This window comes from Artemia franciscana, chromosome 16, assembly GCF_032884065.1.
Source record: "Artemia franciscana chromosome 16, ASM3288406v1, whole genome shotgun sequence".
Lineage (NCBI taxonomy): Eukaryota > Metazoa > Arthropoda > Branchiopoda > Anostraca > Artemiidae > Artemia > Artemia franciscana.
In genome coordinates this window covers 6,303,649-6,316,375 of record NC_088878.1, presented here as the reverse complement: position 1 = coordinate 6,316,375, position 12,727 = coordinate 6,303,649, and the positions used below count along the sequence as shown (strand labels likewise).

At 39.2% G+C, this 12,727-nt stretch overlaps 1 protein-coding gene across 2 annotated transcripts in view; it reads right to left on the bottom strand.

Annotated features, from left to right (window-relative positions):
- LOC136036973 (zinc finger protein 271-like) overlaps positions 1-12,727 on the bottom strand; it is a 53,078-nt gene that overhangs the window by 19,607 nt on the left and 20,744 nt on the right. The window lies entirely within an intron of this gene.

Below are 12,727 nucleotides of genomic sequence, written 5' to 3'. Positions count from 1 at the left end.
TTTTTACCACGGAGCTACAGAGAAGGTATCTTTTCACTCTGGTTGCACCAGATTGCACTCCCAGTAAAACAGCTGATCTAAAAACGACTGTTTTACAGAACAGTGCACATTAGCTGCAATTACATTTTTAAAATGAACCACTACATTCGGGGATCCTGTCATCGGTCTCCAGGGCTAAACCTTTAGTGAGGATCGAATAATTAATGCAACGACGAATTTATACTAATAGTTATTGCAGTAAAATATCAATATGGTCGTTGCCGAAAATAGAAATGAAGACCACACTGCCGTTCCATCATAAGCTCAAATAATAAGTAGAACAACTGGGAGTTTCCTCTGAAGACAATGGAACTTTAAACCTAAATGAATATTTCAACCCTATGCCCAAGGGCTGTCCTCAACAAAATCTATCTATATATATAAAAATAAGTTGTCTGTGGATGTGTCTGTCTGTCGGGTGACGTCATGTTTGTGTGTTGACTGACATCATGAAGTTAGTTGTCGTCATTTTTGTTATGACGGTGACGTCATTAAAGATATTTAAGACATGCGTTCACGTAGAAATCTATTAATGTTTAACTTTAAAATGACTGATGAACTTACAATGGCAACAGCCGAGGAAGATGCTCAAAGAGTCTATGCCAAAAAACTTGCTGCTGATACAGAAAGTAAGACAAGAAAGCGTGCCGAGGAATCAAAAGAACAGCAAGGAAACAGGCTAGAGGCTGATAGAGAAAGAAAGAACAGAAAGCGTGCCGAGGAACTACCAGAGCAACGCGAAACCAGACTTGCTGCTAAAAGAGAAAGTGAAAAAAGAAGGCATGCCGAGGAATCACAAGAACAGCAAGAAATCAGGCTTGCTGCTGATAGAGAAAGTAAGAAAAGAAAGCGTGCCGAGGAATCAGAGCAACCTGAAGGTTATCGCCTGGCATTCAGGTACAGCCCAGTCGATGATTATAGCTTGAGTAGATGTGTTCAAATCGGGACTATGTCTAAAATTTGTCCCTATTGCAAGGCCTTGAAATTCAATGGTGAAACAATGGGAATGTGTTGCGCCTCAGGAAAAGTTAAACTTCCTCTATTGGCTGCACCACCAGAGCCATTGAAGACTTTCCTTACTGGAACTACGTCAGAATCTAAGTGTTTTTTGTCAAAAAGCAGAAAATATAACTCATGTTTCCAAATGACGTCGTTTGGAGCCCAAATCGAAAATCCAGATCAATTTATGTCTACTTTCAAAGTAAAAGGGCAAATTTATCATAAAGCAGGGTCCCTTCTACCATTCTCAGGCGAGAATCATAAATTTTTACAATTGTACTTCATCAGTGATAGAAATTCTGAATTGAATGCACGTTGCGAAATTTCTCCCAAAGTTGAAAGGAGAATCGTTTCCCAATTGCAACATCTTTTCCACGAAAATAATAATTTAGTGCGTCTGTTCAAAACAGCCATCGATTTGATGCCTACTGATGCGCATAAAATTGTTATTTCCGCTGACAAAACGCCTCCTGGCCAACATGTGCGTAGATACAAAGCTCCAACTATCGACGAAGTGGCAATCGTTATGGTCGGTGATCAGTTTTTACCTCGAGATATTATTCTTCATAAGCGAAACGCTCAGTTGTTAAGAATTGCTGAAACTCATCGATGCTACGATGCCCTACAATATCCTATCATTTTTTGGGATGGAGCCGACGGCTATCACTTTAATATTAAATTGATAAATCCAGCCACTAACAAAGAAATGAATAAGAAATGCAGCACAATGCATTATTATTCCTATAGACTAATGATTCGGCAGGATGAAGAAAATTATATTTTAAAATGCCGTGAATTGTTTCACCAATACGTCGCTGATATGTATGCTAAAATTGAATCAGAACATTTGCTATATATCCGCCTGAATCAGACCAAGCTCCGCTCTGAACAATACATTCATTTGCGAGAAGCAGTTGTAAATGACGGTAATACCACAAACGTGGGAAGATTAACAATTTTACCTTCGTCATACGCTGGCAGTCCCCGTCATATGCATGAATATGCTCAAGATGCTATTGCGTATGTTCGTCTCTATGGTCGTCCAGATTTATCTATTACATTTACATGTAATCAAGCTTGGGACGAGATACAGCAGCTTTTACTTCAAGGACAATCGGCGGTTCATAGACATGATATTACGGCCCGTGTCTTCTGGCAAAAGTTGAAATCACTGATAAACTACATAGTAAAACTTGAAGTGTTTGGGTCAGTGCGATGCTGGATGTACTCAGTGGATTGGGAAAAACGAGGTTTGCCACACGCACATATACTAATCTGGCTACATAAAAAAATTACTTCGAACGAAATTGATGATGTGATTTCCGCTGAAATACCTGATGAAAATGTCGATAAGGGGTTACATGATATTATTGTAAAAAATATGATACATGGACCTTGCGGTGCACTGAACGAAAATTCACCATGCATGGCCAAAGGAAGGTGCACAAAGCAATATCCTCGACTTTTAGTATCCAACACAATTACTGGCAATGATGGTTACCCACAATATAGAAGAAGATCTACTGAAGATGGCGGTAAAACAGCAATAATAAAGAAGAGTAACGGTACCACCATCAAAGTAGATAACACGTGGGTTGTTCCATATTCCCCGTTATTATCAAAAATATTAAATGCACACATAAACGTTGAATACTGTAACTCCGTAAAGGTAATCAAATACATATGTAAATACGTCAACAAAGGCAGTGACATGGCAGTTTTTGGCTTGCAGCCCGAAATCAAAGATATCGACGAAATCGTACAAGATCAGGCTGGAAGATACATAAGCAGTAATGAAGCTGTTTGGCGAATTCTTTCATTTCCGATACATGAACGTAGTCCAGCTGTTGTTCACTTAGCGGTACATTTACAGAATGGTCAACGTGTTTATTTCTCGGAAACCAACGTGCAACAAAGAGCCCTGAATCCACCGGATACAAAGTTAACCGCTTTCTTTTCGCTTTGCAAAAATGGTTCTTTTGCAAAAAAACTGCTGTATACTGAAGTGCCTTCGTATTACACGTGGCTTTGGACAGCTGTATGTAAACATCTACGTATTGTAAACATCCCATGATGTTTCCGATGGCGTTGTCAGCAGTATGGCTTTGGACAGCTACCACCCTCCTGGCAAATAAATCGGGTAGGGATGTACCCAAAGCAACAAATACTATTGCTAGAAAGAAAAATAATTTTCAACAGGGGTACTTCTATCCCGGTTTCTAGGGCTATAATAGCTAGGACACGTTCTGCGGTGAAGGACGACAGATTCCAACAACAGACAGGGATGGAATATCAGGAGGAAGATTTGGGATGTACCCAAAGCAACACATACTATTGCTAGAAAGAAAATAATTTTCAACTGGGGTACTTCTATCCCGGTTTCTAGGGCTATAATAGCTAGGACACGCTCTGCGGTGAAGGACGACAGATTCCAACAACAGACAGGGATGGAATATCAAGAGGAAGATTAATACAGCTGAAGTTTTGATAACTAGTGATGTCAAGGCTGACGGCAAAATATTATAAAACTGCAAAAAAAAAGAATTACTGATTTCCTGAAAAATTTTATTACTTTCCAGTTTTTGCGAAACGTCTGTAAAATATATTGATACAAAATTTATACCAGCGACTAAATGGGCAGAGATTTATTTAACTCGATTTAGTCTTCTCTGACACCATATAGATTCGACTTTTGATGCTAGTTTTGTGAGTTCAGTGAATTACCATAGTGCTCGATAAGGAACAAATACTATGGCTAGAAAGAAAAAAAAATTTTCAACTGGGGTACTTCTATCCCGGTTTCTAGGGCTATAATAGCTAGGACACGTTCTGCGGGTGAAAGACGACAGATTCGCAAAGATTGTCCTTCTGTGCCAGCCACCTAGGGCCGATGTAAATTAGGTCACCCCCAAATGGGATGGGAAGATGCCGTAAGGGAAATGGGAACTTCTTGGGAGGGTGTAAAGAGGGACGCTATAAATAAATTGGGATGGATGAGAAGTGCATAGACCTAAGGTGGCTTACTGCTGCAGTGAATTATTAGCAGTAGTAGGAGTAGTAATAGTACTTCCATGCTTTTCAAGGAAAGTTATTCCTAACAACAGACAGGGATGGAATATCAGGAGGAAGATTAATACAGCTGAAGTTTTGATAACTAGTGATGTCTAGGCTGACGGCAAAATATTATAAAACTGCAAAAAAAAAAGAATTACTGATTTCCTGACAAATTTAATTGCTTTCCAGTTTTTGCAAAACATCTGTAAAATATATTGATAAAAAATTTATATCAGCGACTAAAATGGGCGGAGATTTATTTAACTCGATTTAGTCTTCTCTGACACCATATAGATTCGACTTTTGATGCTAGTTTTGTGAGTTCGGTGAATTACCATAGTGCTCGTTTGATTCGAAATAGGAAATAAAAAGACAACTTTGATTATCTGAGACCACAATTATCTCTAAACTTAATTTATTTAGGTTAATCAGACTGAAAATTCTCAGTTGGCAAATAAGCTTTTATCAGTGTTTCAACTATAATTAAAAATTGGTAAATTAAATTATAATTAGGAATTTCGCATGGTTTGGAAACATTTGCAATTTTGTTTTCCAACACTGGTTGGAAGGACAAGGCAAAGCGACAAAACATTTGGAAAACCGCTTCAAAATGCTTTAAAGTCTGAAAGTCTGACTGCATGTATTAGAATATAAACTTAAGATGATGTGACTGAATAACAAAATATAGCAGAATGTACGTCTGTATTTATTAAAATATGGTCATACTAGCGGACGAACATAAGAATGTATTAAAGCGTGATGTCTAAGAACGAGCAGCTTCCTTAACGCTGAATATTTAAAAAAATGGTAGTTTTATTTTATTCTTTTTTTATGATATTCTTTCCAATCATCTATTTGTCCTTGCTTTTCTATTCATGTTCCTTCTGAAAATCTCAAAAGACCAAAATTCTTGAAAATGTCAACTTCATTTTGGAACTTAACTGAACCATCAAATAAATTTTAGTTGGGTTTTCATCAGTATTTTAATTATAAATAATACTTTGTTGAGGATATGAATAATCAATATTAATAACCAGCAGAAACAACCAACATCAAATATCCCCCACCTCATCCGCACGACCTTCCATGTTGTAACGTCATAAAAATCCCATTCTTGGACATACATCAAAAAAATTTGAATTTTTTCTTTCCAGAATTTCTGAAATTCTAGAATTCCTCCCAAAATCCTCCTCCAATACCTAAAACATTCAAAATTAATTATATATCTATTACATTATCAATAGTGAGTCAAATAGATAGATACTAATAGATTTTTACAGCGATTTTCCACAGTCCTCCATGTTGATTCTCCAGGACACGCAAATCGCTTTTTCCATGGTCTTCTGGTGGAGTTCTCCAAAGACGATGGAAGTGATCCTCTTTCATCAGACCGTGCAACAGAATCCAGATAACGAAAAATGGCGGAAAATTCAAATTTAAAAGAAAACATGACAATAATTACACTACAGAGTGTTAAAAAGTGTACCTTCTTAGGTACATCTGAAAAAGATTCTTGATTGACATATGATTGTATAATTTTCTGAAGATAATTTTTTAATCTCAAGCTCAAACGGATGAAGAGAAAAGTTTTCCGCGGTTTTCTTTATTTTCTAAGTCTTCGGCAGTATCAACACCAAATTATGGTTATCCTTCTTGGTCATCGAATCATCTGGGAGATTGGAATCGGGAAAATCGCAGAAAACCACTATTATTGAACGAAAAGCCTCTTTGGGCCATGGTAAAAAAAATAAACACAAAATCATAACACACAAAACAATAACTACACATAGTACATAAAAATAATAAAACAACATAAAAATATTCAAAAACAAATACAACAGGGCCCATAATACCATAAAACTAACTCACATAATTACACATAATGTCGCACTCATAATAAATAAATAGATATTTAATGTTTTAAAGCCACATGGGCCATGGCTACAAAAAAGAAAACAATAAACAAAAAAAACAAATCACATACATTCAACAACACTTCCATAACTCAACCCCCCACCTCCCAAGGAGTGAGTGCCCCTCCCGGGGGCAATATACAGAGAACTACAGATTATTACTGTGTTTATAAAATTAGGTTTGCATCACGAAAGTAACGTGAAGTGGTACAACACATTGGTAGGCTCTATCAAATGAAGTTTTGCATGAATCAAATATACAAAAAACAACAAATTACTAGTTTATAAGTAAAACTAGATTTGTGTTGCAAGAGCACCGTGAAGTGCCACAGGAAATTCCAATTGGCTTTGTCAAACACAGTGCTGTATCAGCAACACATCGCATCAACAACGATCAAAGACCATAGTTACCGATCCTTCAAACTTTAAAAGTGACATGTCTCAGGAATTATTTTACTCAAGAAAAAGAAAAAAAAAATAACAATATTCCTCAAAAGGGTCTAAAAATGCGCTCTACTTTTAAAACTTTTTCTATACTTTCTGACACCCAATCAATGCTTTTAATTTTAAAATGCAACTTGCTGTCCCAGAAGAGGAGTAAGCTTTACAATTTTTACTTTTAAGTCACTCTTAATAATTGATTAAAAATATTCAAACAGTGAAAACACCCAAACATTGAAATTTTAAATTTTGCTAGCACCTGGGCTGTAAATTTCAATAGTATAGAATTGCCTGTTTAACTCCACCCCGTTAGGCGTAGATATCCCCCGAAAAAATAATTATTTATAATTAACCCTTTTAACAGATGAAAAACACCCAAAAATGAAATTTTACAGCTTGCTAATACCCGCACCGTAAAATTCAATTATATCAAATTCTTTGTCTATGTCCACCTCCTTGGACTTAGATACCCTTGTACCAAATTTCAAGTGAACCCCGAATCTTCAGTGTAAAAGGTAGGTGGGGCTCAGAAGTGAAAAAGTTTACTCAAACCATGAGTTTAAAGCAAATTAGCGGTCGTAGAAAAGATACGATGGGAAATCAAATTTAATCTAACATAGGTACATGCACGACATAATTTCAAACCAATCAATAGAAAAAAAAAGATCTGACTGTCTCTGTGTAAAAACAGGCACGGTTATTGGCAAGGCCTATGTCTCATTATAGCTCTCCAATCATTTCGAATGAAAATGATCATGTTATTTGGGTTCAAAAAAGGGGTAACATAACTATCTCCTTCCCTCAGAAAGTTGGCCGTGTTATCTTAGATGAGCCATAGGTCTGTTCTGTCCACTTAAGAATATATATTTAAAATCCTTCTGTGACTCAACTTAAAACGAAGGACATAATATCTTCCTTCTGAAAAAATGGCAGAATGAGGGGGTGTTGGAGTGTCTACTTCCCTGCATCTTGCCTCTAATCATTGTACCATTTTGGCTTTAAAAACATAAACACCCGCAAACTGCAAATCAGACGGAAGGGTGGATTGGACATTTTTGGAGGGGCGTGACCTAACTGTTCCTCCAGTCATTCACATTAAAAATCATTCCCTGTTTGTGTCTCAAATGAGATGTAACATGCTTGATTGTTTCCAAAAAGTCAGCGGTGGGAGGAGTGGCAATAGATTGGAAGCCCCCTAGCCCACTTTGGTTCTCAATTGTGAAAACTGAAAATCTGTTTGTAATTCTGATTCAAACAAGGTGCAATATGTCAATTTCTCTGGCAATACGTAGTCAATGGAATGAATATGGAAATTGGAAAGGACAAGATTTTATGTCTCCGAAAGTATGGACCACAGAACCCTTGCATGATACCACTTCAACAAGGTACAAAATGTCTTTCTTTAAGCAAAGAAAAAAGATAATTCGGAAAGGGCAGAGGAGAGACCATAATACATTTAGTTTCTGCTTCCTAATAAAACAGTTAGAAAACCCTTGCATGTTTTTGGTCCTATAAGGTACAGAATAGGGTGGAGCTTATTTTAAAAATTTTGGAAATATTATTTTTTACCCCCCTAAGTTGTTCCATATCACATGAAAACATTGTAGAAAAAGTTTGAGCCATTTATAATAATGTTTAGGGGTAGCTCAAGTACCTCAAAGATTAAGAAAAAAGAAAAAAAAAGAAGGATTTCGATCAACTTGTATTTTGCTTTAAAAAAATATAAACAAAATTGTTTAGTTCCTATTTATGGTTGACCTGACAGAGTCTGCTTCCTGCTGTCGGGATAAACTCTGCGGTGTTCATTGACAACTTGCAGCAGAAATTGCAGCTGCGACTCATCTTGGGTTATAAAACCGCTGTACTCTTGAATGAGTGCCACTCCTCGCTCAGCGTGGTCATTGACGACTTTGAGTGACCTCACAGTTTCTGACGCTAGCTTGTAGTCGTATCTATCTTCCCACAAGTCTGGATCAACAGTGAGAAATCCATCAGGAAGATCCATCATTTGAAAAAGTTTTGCTGACTTTGCTGTAACAAAATGTTCCAGGTTTTTATTCTTGGCTGAATCAAGATCAATGGTGATACGCTTGGTATGTTCCTGTTCCTGGTCGTCTTCACTCTGCATGGCACTCACCATCAGTCTCTTCGTCGACGAACTGACGCGACTGTCGAAGAAAGCCAACGAGTTCGGGTGACAAATACCACAAGTGATCGGAAAACTTGTTTGATGTGGCCTTTGAGATTGCCAAATGGATGGACGAGTACTCGAGCAGCGACTTCAGCAGTAGTAGGTCACTGTACGGAGCACCTGAGGCTAAAGGTGCAGAGATCCAGGCTTTCAGGTACACACGTACTGCAAACACACACACGTCATGCAAACCTCTTTCTTCTGTGAGAGTCAGTCTAAACTGAGCCTTGAACATCCAGATCTTTAAACTGTATATCACTATGCTCATCCATCTGGCATGGTGCATCGCTCCGGGTGACATGAATCGTACTCCTCTCGCAGGAGTAGCACCAAGAAAGATGAGCACAAGTTCCAGGAATTCCTTGTAATCATCCCTCGGCTGGCTCTGTTCAAGGTGCTTGTTAGCAAAATCGATGGTACTTTGTTTGATGTCATCCACTAGACGCGCCACATCATCAGCTGCAATTCCTGTTTCATATTTATCTGTATCTATGAATCTCCAATAGTCCTGGAAGCGTTTGAAGAGTGGAACCTCAGGAGAAGATGTCGATCCCATGCACACTCGAAACGCAGCACCAATGACGAGCTCCATAATATGATGTCTACAAGCCAGTGACAAGAGTTCCTTACCTAGCTTCTGCTCCAACAGAACACAAGCACCAGAGATCCTGCCAGTGTTTGAGCTTGTAGTATCGAAACACATGGCTCGGATGTTGCCGGGTATGCCCCAGTCTTCAATAGCTCCGAAGACAGCAGAAGCCTGAGCCTCGCCTGTTCCGGATGGAAGCTTGGCTACTGTGAGTAGCTGTAAAACTTCTTTTCCGGAAACCAAAACAGGCAGCCGATCAACCTTCTCTTTTCCAATGAGGTCGGGGATCAGTTTGCCGTCCCAGTGGACAACGAGGGGAACATCACTCTGAAACTTGGCTCTGATGCTTGCAGAACTGTGAATTCGATGTTTTGCTCTGAGTCGGCGAACTGAATCTCTATTTAGAGCTAATTGGTCAATAGTCATTCCTAAGCTTTTGGCAGTTTCTGCTATGACAAAAACAGCCTTGCGGTCTGATACTTTAGTACGATCAAGAGCTGCTGCTAGTTCAGGTGTAACTACAGCTTTTCGGCCCCTCTTTCTTTTTCGAGTTCTGCTTCCTCCAACAGCCCCCTCACTGTCAACGTCTTCTGCTGCGCTGATCTCTGAACCAGATGTGGTAAGTTCGGCTGTGGAAGCCTCTATCTGTTGTATGTTCTCTGTTTGCTGTCGTCTTTTAAGTGTTTGCTGCTCTCTCTCAGACACCCTTTTCTCCTTGCAAGCTAGTGTTTCATCTACGCCAACCATTGACCCCCGTCTCCCTTTTTCTCGCTGGGCTAACAAGAAATCTTTGTCTTCTTGTATTGACATCGTGTTCAGGGCATCGGCGTGAGCGATGTCAAAAAGATCCTCGAGCCTAGATACGAAGGCCGCCTCTCTCGCCTGTTGAGTTGATGACTTTCGTGCGTTGTTCTTCTTGAGAAGACGCCATTCTTCAAATGCCTGCTCAAGCTTGGTTTGACAGTTTTGATGATCTCTCATTGGAATTCGAGCTTTCCGCCAAAACTTTGCTAGTTCGGTTACAGCAGCAGCCGACGAGTGCCTAATGGTCTCATTCAGTTCAAGGTGGAGATGAAGGAAGAACCCAAGAGCCATTCGCAATGAAAGCAGCTTGCTACCTCTTAATTCAGACACAGAGCTAGCAATGAGATATAACTCCGTTCGAGATCTAGTTGCATTTGCTAACATTTTCAGTCTCAATTGGGTCTGAAATAAACAGAAAACAGAATTTATAATCATGAACTTAGGTAGGGTGAATTTTTTTTTGAAAAAAGAGCAAAAATTGTTCAACTCATTGCTTCTCCAACAAAAGAATAGGCTCAGTTACATTCAAATTCGTCAATCAACGCTCAGTAGTCATTAACGTTATAGAAATCTACTGTCTTATAAATAAATAAATAAATATATTCGCAAATTTGATGGCAGGCCGTTAAGCCTCTACAAAACAAAAATCTTAATTTGCATTTCTTCTAAATTTGCATAAGGAGAAAATGTCACTTGAATAATATTCATCAACTTCCTTCTTGAATGTCCGTAGGTTTGTGGAGCAGATTACTCTTTCTGGTAAGTTGTTCCAATGCTGAACAACTCGGTTGCCGAAAGTCCATCGGCCCATGTCCTTGTAAAAACGTTCCATACTCACTTTGTACTGATGTCCTCGGAGATGATTTTTATTGAACTGCACGATTCTCTGGGCTGGTACGTTATCATAGGCTCCATTGCAGAGCTTGTACATTTCAATAAGATCACCACGATGGAATCTATATGCGAGGGTTGGGATTTCAAGCTTTCTAAGCCGCTCTTCGTAGGGAAGGAAGCGTAACCTGGGAGAGAATTTAGTTATCCTCCTCTGAACATTTTCGAGAGCATCTATGTCCTTGTTGTAGTATGGTCTTGTAGAACAATGTCCATACTCAAGAATCGGGCGGACAAGGGACTTATAGAGCGTAGCAAGCATTTTGTCGTCCTCGCACGAGAAGTTTCTTCTGATCATACCAGCAACTTTGGAAGCCTTCTTGACGACAGCTTCATAGTGGCTACTGAAGTTCAGTTCAGAATCCACTAAGATGCCTAGGTCTCTTTCTTCTCTACTAAGAGTGAGTGCAGCGGAACCAAGAAAGTATGAGGACGAAAAGTTTTGTGGACCCAGAGTGAGGATATGACTTTTCTGAGTATTGATTTCCATGATCCACTTCCTCATCCAGTCATCGATTCGTTGGAGATCCGCCTGCAGGTGGTGAATGTCTTCACATGACGAGATGACGCGATAGAGCTTTGTGTCGTCCGCGTAGAGAAGGATGTCAGATTTGATGCCCTCAACTAGGTCGTTGATGTAGAGATTAAACAGAAGGGGGCCGAGAATTGACCCCTGGGGTACTCCGCTAAGAACTTCTTCTTCGGCATTGCTGAGACAACCTTCTACGCACACAACTTGCTTTCTGCCAGTTAAGAAGTCCGTAATCCATTGAAGAAGACTGAATGAGGACCCGGATGATGAGAGACCGTATTTCCTGAGCTTCTTGACGAGACGCTTATGGGGAACTTTGTCAAAGGCTTTCTTGAGATCCAAGTATATGAGATCAATCTGGAACCCCTTGTCGATGTTTTTCTTCCAATCATCTGTGGCACAAAGCAGTTGGATCTCTGCAGATCGTTCCTTAAGAAAACCAAACTGCTTTTCGGTAAGTATTTTTTCTCGTTTTAAGTGTTCTAGGGTGTGGTCTGCAATGAGAGACTCAAGTACTTTACACGTAATACAAGTGAGGCTTATCGGTCTGTAGTTTGATGGGTCTTCTCGTTTCCCACCTTTGTATATTGGGACGACAATAGCTTTTTTCCAAATAGTGGGAAGCTCACCGAGTTCAAGAGACTTTCTGTAAATGTAGACTAGTGGCTCTGTTATTACCGTTGCAAGTTCTTTGAGCAGTTTTGGATGTAGATTGTCTGGGCCTGTGGACTTGCTTGGGTTAAGTTCTCTGAGTTTTTTTAGAACATCGCTATGTTTGATCTCTATCGGTCTTATCAATTCGCTTATACCCTGAATTGGTTCCTCGCGGCTAAAGTGGTCTTCGTTCTCAGGTTCCTGAGTAAAAACAGAAGAGAACTGGCTGTTGAGAAAATTTGCCTTGTCCATGGGGTCGTGTACCAGCTTTTGTTTCACGGGATCGTAAAGAGATGAGACTCCACCTTTGTTTTTCCTTTTGCTGTTCACGTATTTCCAGAAAATTTTTGGGTTTTCTTTCAAGGATAAAGCTAATTTACGTTCTCTAAGCTTTCCTTCTCTTCTTGTTGCTTTTCGAACCCTGTTGCGGAGCCTCTTGAATGTTTTCTCTTGGTCGTTACTTAGTCGATTACTTTTGTAGTCTCTCCATGCTTTTTGTTTTGCTTTAATCAGTTCAATATTGGCTTTAGGTAATGCAACACGGGTGTATTTATTGTGCATAGGAATAAATTGTTCTTCCATTGAGGCTACAATCTTAGTGAACCTTGTGTAAATGGTGT